Below are 10,915 nucleotides of genomic sequence, written 5' to 3' on the forward strand. Positions count from 1 at the left end.
GTGATGAGAATGGAGTTTTATGTAAATTGACCCACCCAAATTCAAGTGAAATGGACACAGTATTTCTAGGAATACTTGTTTGTAGGGTTAAGTTAGTTGAGGATAGTTGTTCTTACCTGCTAGAGATGTTCTAAAATGTATGCATTTGGGAATTACAAGCATAAGAATTACACATGGGAAGAATGTTGAAATTTGAGGCCATCCCAGGCTGTAATAGTTTCAGGCCAGCCTAAGTTACAGAGTGAGACCCTGTCTCAAATTAAACAAGCATGCAGACAAACAAATAACAAGAAGAACATGTACGAGTGTCTAGGTTATTAGCTTACACAAGGAAGGCACTTAGTGCTGCTTCCCTGGCTTCCTTCCTTTCTTCTTTCTTTCTTTTGTTTGTTTTTTCAAGATAGGGTGTCTCTATGTGTAGCGTTGGCTGTCCTGGAACTCACTCTGTAGACCAGACTGGCCTCAAACTCACAGAGATCTGCTTGCCTCTGCCTCCCGAGTGCTAGGACTGAAGGTGTGCACCATCATTGCCTGGCTCCTGGCTACTTTTTAAATGGTTCTTTCTCCTGGTTGTTTATATACAGCAGTATTGGGCTCAACCGAGTCTGCAGCTCAAGATTTTTTTCCTATTAGCTAGCTATTACCTGAAGTGCCCTTGTCCATACCCATATTTTTCCAGACTCAGGTCTTCAGGAAAATTGATGAAAGAATATATATCTGACTCTGGCTTCCTTTCCTGTCAGTAAGCAGTGTTGGAAGCAATTGCACTGTGTAGTTGAAGGAGAAGTTGATTTAATGAAGGAATTTAATAAGGGAAATTAAGGCATCCTTTTGCTGCCAATCTTTCTGCCCTCTGGCTCTTAAATTCTCTTTGCCCCCACTTCTCCGATGTTCTCTGAACCTTGGCGGCGTTGATATTTGGTCCCAGCACTCCACTATCACTTGTTCTTGGGACTTAGGCCAGTTCTGAGTCTGCATTAACTGCTGCCTGTAAGAAGCTTCTTTGATGCAGGCTGGCCATGACATTAATCTCTGAATAAAGCAGTAGTGTTTAGAAGGCAATGTAACCTTAAAATAGTTTTTGTTTTAGTTTGTTCCTTGGTGATGACAAGTAGTCTGTGTTTTATGGAAGCCTTGGCTTGGGTCCAGCCTTCTCTTATAAGCTCTTGGGCCACATTTCCACAAGCAATAGTCAGAGCTAGTTAGATTGGAGTAGTTGAAATAAGAAAGTTCTTAGGAAAATTACTTTATGACTTTCTGGAGCATAAATACAATTACTTTCTCTGACACTTGTTTTCAGCCTTCACTGGCCACTGAATGTCACTGTGGTTCCAAGGAAATGCAATAAAGGTAAGACTCCTTTGGTCTTAGTAATGACTATGAAGGCTGAGACAAAAAATGAATAGGTTAAATTGACTCCAGAATTCTCTAGATGTTTGTACAATAGATGTGGTGTACCATTTCTGTTTAATAATGCATTTGTGGTGGTAAATCAACAACAGGAACAAAACGTTTGAGTAAAAATTTCCAAGTCTTCAAGTCCTATATAGAAAAAGAACCAAAAAGCCCTAAGTTGTGATTCTGGCTGTGCCTAACCCTGATTAAATTCCTTCCATGGAAAGGTGGGAAAACTGAGATAAAGGAAGGCAACCTGCGGGGCTTCCAGCAAAGTAAAATCACCAACTAGGGATGCTCCCTTTGGAGGCAAAGCCTTTGTAGGATTTCTTTCTATACCACACAGGTATCAGAATGCGTTATCTCACATATAGTAGGAGTTCATAAAATGTTTGAATGACTTCCTATTACTTCTTTAGTGTAAAAGTTTCTTTCCTTTATGGTATGACCCTTGTGTTTATTTCCATCATAACACTTACGAGTTATGATGATCTCTTTATATTTTGGTTGGATAATGGAGGCTAGGTTGTCTTTTGATAGAGTTCTTTATGCAAAAGAGTTTTCAGATTCTTTCCTGAGTTTCCCACTACCACCTACCTGAGGGCTCATAGTAATATGAAGAACTCTGACTGAATTTCAATTTGTAAAAGCTAGAGTGGGTTAGGGAAAGGAATGAAAGGAATAAACCAGCCATCCCTCTTCACATGAGAAAGGGGCAGGTAAAATATTTATTTACTCTGGACTTTGAAAAGTATGATTTCTAGTAGAATGCTTTCTTCCTATCATAATAATTCTCTCTCTCTCTCTCTCTCTCTCTCTCTCTCTCTCTCTCTCTCTCTCTCTCTCTCTCTCTCTGTTTCAATATGTCTATTTTTATATAATGTGTTCTGATCACAGTTTCTTCTCCTTTAACCCTTGTCATATCCTTCCACCTCCCCACCCACCCTGAGGAGGTGCAAAGATTGTAAGAACTCTGAGGATGAATGACTCCAAGGAAACTGCCTTCCAGACACAACAGAACTGATGCACATATGAACTCACAGAGACTATGGCAGACACTAATTCTTTTGTTTTTGTTCACTCAAGAGAGTGTCTCACTAGGTAGCCCATGTTGTCTTTGAACTCACAGTGATCCACCTGCCTCTGCCTCTCAAGTGCTGGGATTAAAAGTGTGCATCATAATGCCTGCCAGCTAGATGTTACCTTTTTAATCCAAGCAGCAGTGATCACTCCCAAGAGACCCTCAGCAAGGTCAGTTCTGTTGATAATTTATCATAGAAGGAGGGGAGTGAGGGACGGGTCGATGAGACACTCATGTGAGATTCCAACTAGTCCGCTTCTCCCAGGTCCATGTAATTCTGCCCCCCGGTACATGTGATCTCAGGAGGTGCTAGAGTATGTAGGAGGCGGTGAGTTAACTTAAGGGAGGTACTCCATTTTGCAGATATGGAGAAGTTCTCATCTACAGTGGAGTGTAATTCTCTAGTGGCACAGCTAATTAGGGAGTCACTCACAGTTGTGCAAGCAATCCTCTACTCATATGCTTGTAAGCAAGCTCAATAAACTTATTTCTTCACCAAGCTGGACTTAAATAGAATACTTTCTATTATAATAGGATAATTAAATAGAATAATTTCTATTGTAATAATTTATTGCAGGTGCTTTTTTGGTGTAGACATTTGTTCTTATCTCTGCACTCTTCTCTGGACTCTTTCTTTCTTTCTTTCTACATTCTTGTCTGTCCTCCACATCATCTGTTTCTTCCCTGAACTAGTTCCATTCATTCTGTTCCCCATTCCTTCATGTCATATTGTTTCATGAGCTTCAGACTTACAGAGCCAAGATCCCCTTTAATATCCTCATTGGGATGTTCAATTGAGAATCTAAAAATTGTAATGCCCAAATTCTATTGCTCAGTTCTAGGGCTTTGTAGATAGCCCTGGCTCTTCTCTTTTTCTTATATCCCTCGCCAAATTCTTTAGCAATTTCTTTAGTTATACATCAAAATACAACCAGAAATGGATTTGTCCTTAACAACTTGACAGCAACCACTCTGATTTAAGACATTATTTTCTCTTCCATCTAGACTCAATTATCTTCCAAATGTCTTTCCTGTTCCTACCTTTTGTCTTATCCAGTTTCTTAACATAGCAGCTAGATGGTCCTCTCAAAACTTGTGTTAAATTATATCATTCTCTTATAAAAAGCTCCAATAGATTTTACTTTATCTCAGAGAAAATCCCCCTCATCCTGGTGAGTGTCTCCATGTGATCACTGACTTATCTGCCATTACTTTCAACTCTTCTTGCTTGCTGCACTACAGCCTCAGTGACTTTATTGCTGCTCCCAAACACATCAAGTGTTCTCATACCTCCAGGTTTTTTACATTGATATTCCAAATATCTGTGATAATTTTCAGCTAAATGTGAGCAGAGATCTGAAGTGGAAGATTCTGGTCTCTTTAGAAACTCAGTTTTGTCGTGTGATGTTTTTCTGGAAACTGTCTTGTGAGAGGGCACATGATGTGTTGATGAAAGCTCTCTTGTGAGAGGGCATGTGATATTTTGCCAAAAGTAGACATGTGAGAGGGTGCTTGATGTTTGAGAAGAATACGAATAGTCCCACAGGCAGTTGGATGAGGCTTTTTTGCATTGTTATTCTGTGTAGTGTTTCGCTAGTCTTTGCTTTGCAGTGAGAAATGTTCCAGAAAAGTTCTTATGGTACTCTGGCTGATTCTGTTGGCTTCTACTGACTTGTGCTGATTTGGGTGGAGTCTAGCAGTTTCTGCTGGATCCTGCTACCACCACAGATTCATGTTGCTGTTTGGTGTTGGCTATTGGACTGGACTGCTGGTATCCTGACAGCACAGAGTAGAACTGGCCCAAAGAACTATATCTAAACAGATCCACAACCCCTTTTTCCTATTAACACTCTTTCTTTCCTCCCGCTGGTCTGTGGGTTCGAAGTGAGGTTTCCAAATTTTAAGCCTATAGAGACCATTTACCATTTAAAGGCCTTTGCTTAAATGTTGATCATAATAGTTTTTATGCAAGTTGATTCTTTGCGGATGTCATCTCAGGAGGCAAGAGTGAAGAGAAAGAGAAGTACATAATGGAGGTGGCAAGTTAATATAATGGCTACTTATAGAGTTGACCACAGTGATGGGCAGTTGCAGTTTGACTCCTGCTGGGTATCTGAAGGGGTTCAGGGTATGTACATCAGCACCATGATCTGAGGATTATAAAGGAGGCAGAAATTCTCATCAGCTGCTTAGTCCCTATGTAGCAATGTCTACACAAACTGTGGGACTCATTGTAGAATGACAAACGGCCCCTTGCCAAAAGTTATTAGGATGCTCAAGGTAGAAGAGGCAGTTTAAAAAGAAACCTGGAGCAGGAGGAAGAAGCCTCAGTGAACAGCTCTTACAAGACAGTGCCATATTGACTACACTTGAGGCTGCTTGAATCCTGTATGAAACTACTTACTACTGCTATGGCTGAAATAAAGAACAAATCCAAGGGAGGCTGAAGTGTTGCATAAGAGGAATCTAATGAACCTTGTCATGTTTTATGCTTTTTCCTATCTTAATCTTCGGTATGGAATTTATTTCCTAGGTACTTGCCTACTTCTTCCATTAGAATGTAATGTATGAAAGACAAGAACTATATTTTATTTTGGTCATTGCACCTAGAACTTTCCCTGGGTTAATTTCCATTGAATGAGTGAGTGGATGATGCCGAGAGGGATGATGGTGGCATTGCCAGTGGCCTGGGCTGGGAGACCAGTGGGCTGAGCTGCCAAGACTTCGAAGAGCCCACTGCTTGCACAAGGCAGTATCTACAGAGCAGGTCCTGCCAGCCTCTCTGGAGAGGATGATCCCATGTTGGTGATGGGCTGTGGGGCAAGCAAGGTCCTTTGTCAGCTACCCAAGGGTGTCCAACTGAAACTTGTCAAGAAAGTGGAGCCCTTCAGGGGCACTAAGAATGATATATGCAAGCACTTTATCACAGAGGTTGGCCTTCTCAAAGGTGGGTTCCCAGCTACCAGTTGATATACACCTCCCTGCCCTGGTATGCCCTGGTACTGGTCACACAGAGCCTGCCTCAGAACCCGTGCAGGGCAAGGGTGGCAAAGTACAGGACCAAGTTTGACGCGTGTTTGACAGCTAAGTACGATATCAAGGCCTTGATTGGTCGAGGCTTTTATGATATCAAGGCTTTAGCCAAGTGGTCTGTGTGGAACACTGGATAACAAGACAGCCATATGTTATCAAGATGATTGAGGCCAAGTACCGAGAAGGGTGGGAGGTGTGTGAGCTCTGTGTGCTGTTCCTGGTGTGCCACACCAACATCATCCAGCTGGTGGAAGTGTTTGAGACACAGGAACGTGTGTACATGGTGATGGAGCTAGTCACTGGTGGTGAGCTCTTTGACCGGATTATTTCCAAGGGTTCTTTCACTGAGCGGGATGCCACAAGAGTGCTGTAAATGGTACTGGATGGTGTGCGGTATCTGCATGCCCTTGGCATCACACACCGAGACCTCAAGCCTGAGAATCTCCTCTACTACCACCCAGGCACTGACTCCAAGATCAGCATCACTGACTTTGGCTTGGCCAGTGCCTGAAAGAGCTGATGACTGCCTGATGAAGACCACCTGCGGCACACCTGAGTACATCGCTCCTGAGGTCCTGGTTCGAAAACTCTACATCAAGTCTGTGGATATGTGGGAAGTGGGTGTCATTGCCTACATCCTGCTCAGTGGCACCATGCCCTTTGAGGATGATAACTGCACCCGGCTATACCAGCAGATCCTCAGGGGAAGATATAGTTTTGGGGGGTTCCCTGGCCCAGTGTATCTGATCTGGCCAAGGACAGTGGACCCTGGAGCCAAGATGACTGCACTGCAGTCCCTAAGACACCCATGAATAGTAAGCACAGCAGCCACTTCATTCATGAAGAATGTGCATCCATCTATCTCCTGAATCTCCTCAAGCATGCTTCTTCTCATTGCCAGAGCACCGAATCCTTTCAGTCCACATGTTTCAGCCCCTTCACATGCTCCAATAAGTCACGCTATGTTTGGGAGCGTGAACTGCCGGAGCTCAACCTGCGCTATCAACAGCACTGTAATGGCTGAGCCACTAGCTATGACATTGACACACTCTTGTCTCTTCCTGACTACTTTCTGCCATGCCACCTGGGCCCAATTCCTTCTCTCTAGCTAGGTCTCATGGCCTGCAGTGTGTAGAGCATGGCTGGGCCGAGCTCTTCTCTTCTCTATGCCTTTAGTAGCCCCATCTCCTATCATGTTCCTGGCCTTGTTATGATGGAATGGACTGGGAGGCAGCTGCTCTGTTTGATTTGGGAAAAGGTGCAGGACCCAGTCCCCCTGATCTCCTTAATGTTTGCCTATTCCTTGGACCAAAGAGACCTACAGTGTGGGGTAGAAAGGCTCTTATGGCTCAGGACTCTTTCAAACCCACTCCTTTTATAACCCCTTTCCTCCACAAAGCATTGGTCTAGCTCCCGTATTCTCTACCATGCTAATCTTTAAGACCGTGCTTGCTCCAGTGGGAGGTCTAGCTTTTGCCATAGCTAGATTGCAGGGCCCAGATGCTTCATTGGTCCCTTAGCTCTAGTTAGATCCAAGCAACCCCACCATTTTCCCGAGCCAAGGACTCTTTCTTCATGGTGCCACCAAGGACCCCTTCTAGCCCTCTGAGTTGCCAGCACCTCTGGCAGTAGGACTGTGGCATGGATCTTAACCTCAGGCTCTATCTAGCCTCTCTATGAGAGGGATTCTGTCTATCACCCTCAGTGCCTTTGCAGAGCCCGCTATTGTCTCTCTGTCCTACTTGGATGCATTTCATTATCCATCCGCCTCCTTCCCAACAGTGAGGGGTTAAAGGAATGCGTCTGAAAAAGGTTTACCTCAGAATTCCATTGAAAACTCTTGCTCTATCCCTTTGCTTATCCTTTGGAGCTGCCAATGCCCTCCTTTGTAGCTCCACGATGGCGCCATCTAGTGTCTGGTCTGGGAATAGGTGGCCAGTGGAGGGGGTGGTGACTGGTGTACACCCTTGCAAACCTCCAAAAGGAAGAGGAAAGAAAGAAGTTGCTGAACTGAGGCAGAGTCCTGGGTTGCTCAACTCCCCTTCTGCTCGGCTTCTCCAAACCTCACCCTGGAACTTAGCCGTACTGTGTTACCTGCCTCTGAACCCTGGGTGCCGTGGGTGCTGACCTTGCTGTAAGAGCTGGTTTTGCTCTATATGCCCTGTGCCCATTTCTGTTCATAGCATTACCTTTCTAGGCTGGCCTCACTGAGTCTCAGGCTGGAGGAAGCCCTTTTAGGAAGTAGGTAGGGCCGCAGGGTCTGTTTTCCCAGAGGACTAAAGGACAACAGTCCCTATAGCTGTTATGGTTTCCCCTACCACCACCACCACTACCACCGCCACCATCACCATCATCACCATCATCACCATCACCACCACCACCACCACCATCACCATCATCACCATCATCACCACCACCACCACCACCACCACCACCATCATCACCATCACCACCATCACCACCATCACCACCACCACCACCACCACCATAGAAAGCTGGAATCTAAGCTTCCTTCTGCTATAGCTGATTTATGTACACAGGAAGGGGGCAGGCAGAGCCTAGCTCGAGCCTTGGCTAGACTAAGAGCTTCTGTCAGCTGGAAAATTCTTATTCCATTCAACTCCTCAGGAGGCAGCCTTGGGCTAGGTCTTCTTTTCTACATATGGCACCTTCACTGGGAAATGGACGAGGCCACTCTTTGCCAAGTTAACTGTGCCTTATGTACCCTCTCCTTCTGTCTCCTGTCCCTTGGCTAGGAGGCAGTGGTGAGCCCAAGCCTCACAGCCTCAGAATCCCTCACCTGCCAGTTCCCCAGGGATCGCTGATGTATGAACCACTGGAGATGTATTTCCTCTCTTGCCCAAAGTAATTCTAGTTGTGAGGCTAGGACAGAGGGAGTTTAGTGTCTTAGGCCTTTGATAGGTCCACCAGGCCTTCATGCCATGGACCATGGATGGAGAATATGCAGTTATTTGTTTTGTACTCTGTGAATGTATCTTCTGTATCTAATAAGCAGGCTGCTCTCCCCTAAGGAAGGCTGCCATTTTTTTTCTGACCAAAAAGCAAACAAACAAAAAACAAAAACAACAACAAAAAAGAAAACCAAAAACAAATGAACAAACAAACAAAAAAACCCCAAAACTAAAACCTTGGCCTCTGATGCCTAATGGCCTACTTTGAATGAATGTTAATGTATATTAATGTGTGGTCAAGGCCTCTTTCTTTGTGGCTGCACTGCGTTTATACAGGGAGTTGGTTCAATTGAGTATCAAGGGTGTTTACAGCTGTTCAGTTTGTTCTCAAACATTTTTTAACATGAATGTTATTATCATGCAGCTTTACAGAAGAGGCTTAGTGAAGAAGAAAGAATATCCTTAAATTTCACTAACTTTTGAACTGAGGGACAGTGCTGGAAAAGGTTAAGCTGTTAATTTTCATTTTGATTACTGTGCTTGTGGTGCACTTGTGGTCTGTACATCCCTAGCCTGGTGGTCTGGGCCATATTCAAATACTGGCTGAGCACAAGCCAGAGACAGCAAGACAGTAAATGACACTCTTCCATACTTTCTGTTACAGTTCTTTCTTGGGTTCATATTGTGATTTCCCTAAGTGATGAACCTGTTACCTGGAAGTCTAAGCCAAATAAATCCCATTACTAGAACATTATCTGTTGTTTGTAGGACTCTAAGTTAGCTGAGTCATGTATAGATGAAAATATAAATACAAAGTTAAGAAGCTTTGGTCATGTGTTTTTAACCTTACTTGTACTTGCTGAAATAAATGTAGAGGGGCACAAAGAAGTGTTAGAGTAGAAATATAAGTGTTGTGGCCAAAACAATAGTTAACATGGTGCGAAATCTTTCTGACTTAACCCAGAAGGCATACAATGTATTTTCTCTTCTGTTACAGAGGTCAGACACATTCCAAGTAAATTTAGAGTTTTATTGGAGATAGATTTAGGAACAGGAGACTATTACCAATGAATGACTTGTGAAGATTAATGCTATGAGATGTTTTGGTCAAGTGAGTGGAAGAATTTGACACTGTTAACTAATCCTGTCTATTCTTTGATGGTTCTTTTTTCTCTCTTCCAAAGAAATAGGAAATAATGTGACACTCCTTAGAACAATTTGTATATGCATATGATCATGGCATTAATATGTTAGGGAGTGTGTGGTATTTTTCTAATGTCTGCTATTTTGTCTAGAGTGATAATGTTTTTTGTAGTTTGTGGTTTTGTTTGAAAAGTTATAAGACATTCTAGAACTTACGTTGGGGTTAGCTTCTCTTTCTAGAAAAAGCTTTAAGTATGGACACAGCATATATGGATGGGTCTTAATTTTCATTTGTGTTAAAGACTGTTGATTGGCTGACAAAAGAGTCTTTTTCTAAGAACACAGTGAATAGCTATCCTCCAGTTACTTGTTTAGAGACTGATTTAGCTACCGAATGTGGTGTCAAATTGAATGTGAATGCGAGTGATACATCCCATTTCCAGACCTTAGAAGAGTAAATATGTCCTTTTGCGCTACAACCCATAATAATACTGTATGATTTCTTATGTAGATTCTAAGTTTGAGAGAGAGAGAGAGAGAGAGAGAGAGAGAGAGAGAGAGAGAGAGAGAGAGAGAGAAACACACATACACACAGAGAGACACAGATAGAGACAGAGAGGAGACTGACTCTACATATTGTCCAGTTGCAGGTCTCAGAGTTATTTCCTATGTACAGCATGAAGAAGCTTTTTTGACAAGGATTGAGTAAGGCAATGATCTATGGGTATAGCAATATATTATTAGGAATCATTTTATTGACATGGTCCTTAGCAGAATAATAGTAGTAATAACATACAAAGTAGCTGGAAGCTTATTTAAAGAAATAATGACAGAAAACTCCCCAAACCTGTGTGTGTAATGACCAAATATCCATAAATACAGAGTACAGTAATCCTCAAATTAGATTGTAGGTACATAAGCATTTAACATGACACATTATAATCATATTTTAAAAGATAAGGAGGAAAAGAGTTGTTTGAAATAATAAGAGGAGTAGCAATGCACAACGTACAAGAGACTACACATAAGAAATATTGCAAACCAAGAGGCAGGCAATGGATATATTCAAAAGAAACATGAAAGACCCACTACTAACCAAAGCTTCACAGCACCCCATGAAGCTGCCCTTAAGTTATGAAAGAAGGATAAAGATACTCACAGATAAAATATGTCTATTGTGTTATCACTAGACTTACCTTAAAAGAGAAAAAAAGGTTTTACACTTTAATTTAATTGTATTTTATTACACATGCATAAAACAAACTACATACAGCAGGAAGGACCATGTGTCAATCATGAGTTATTACATTCATAGTGATTTGCCTATTTGTGTTTGTCATACTTAAAGTGA

At 42.5% G+C, this 10,915-nt stretch overlaps 1 pseudogene across 1 annotated transcript; it reads left to right on the top strand.

Annotated features, from left to right (window-relative positions):
- The first annotated feature begins 5,284 nt into the window (after positions 1 to 5,284).
- On the top strand, positions 5,285 to 6,533 carry LOC311601845 (serine/threonine-protein kinase H1-like; annotated as a pseudogene). The gene has a single exon. The product of its transcript is annotated as a serine/threonine-protein kinase H1-like (transcript).
- Positions 6,534 to 10,915: the final 4,382 nt, after the last annotated feature.

Source organism: Acomys minous (assembly GCF_964271855.1).
Source record: "Acomys minous genome assembly, chromosome: 7".
NCBI classification, from domain to species: domain Eukaryota; kingdom Metazoa; phylum Chordata; class Mammalia; order Rodentia; family Muridae; genus Acomys; species Acomys minous.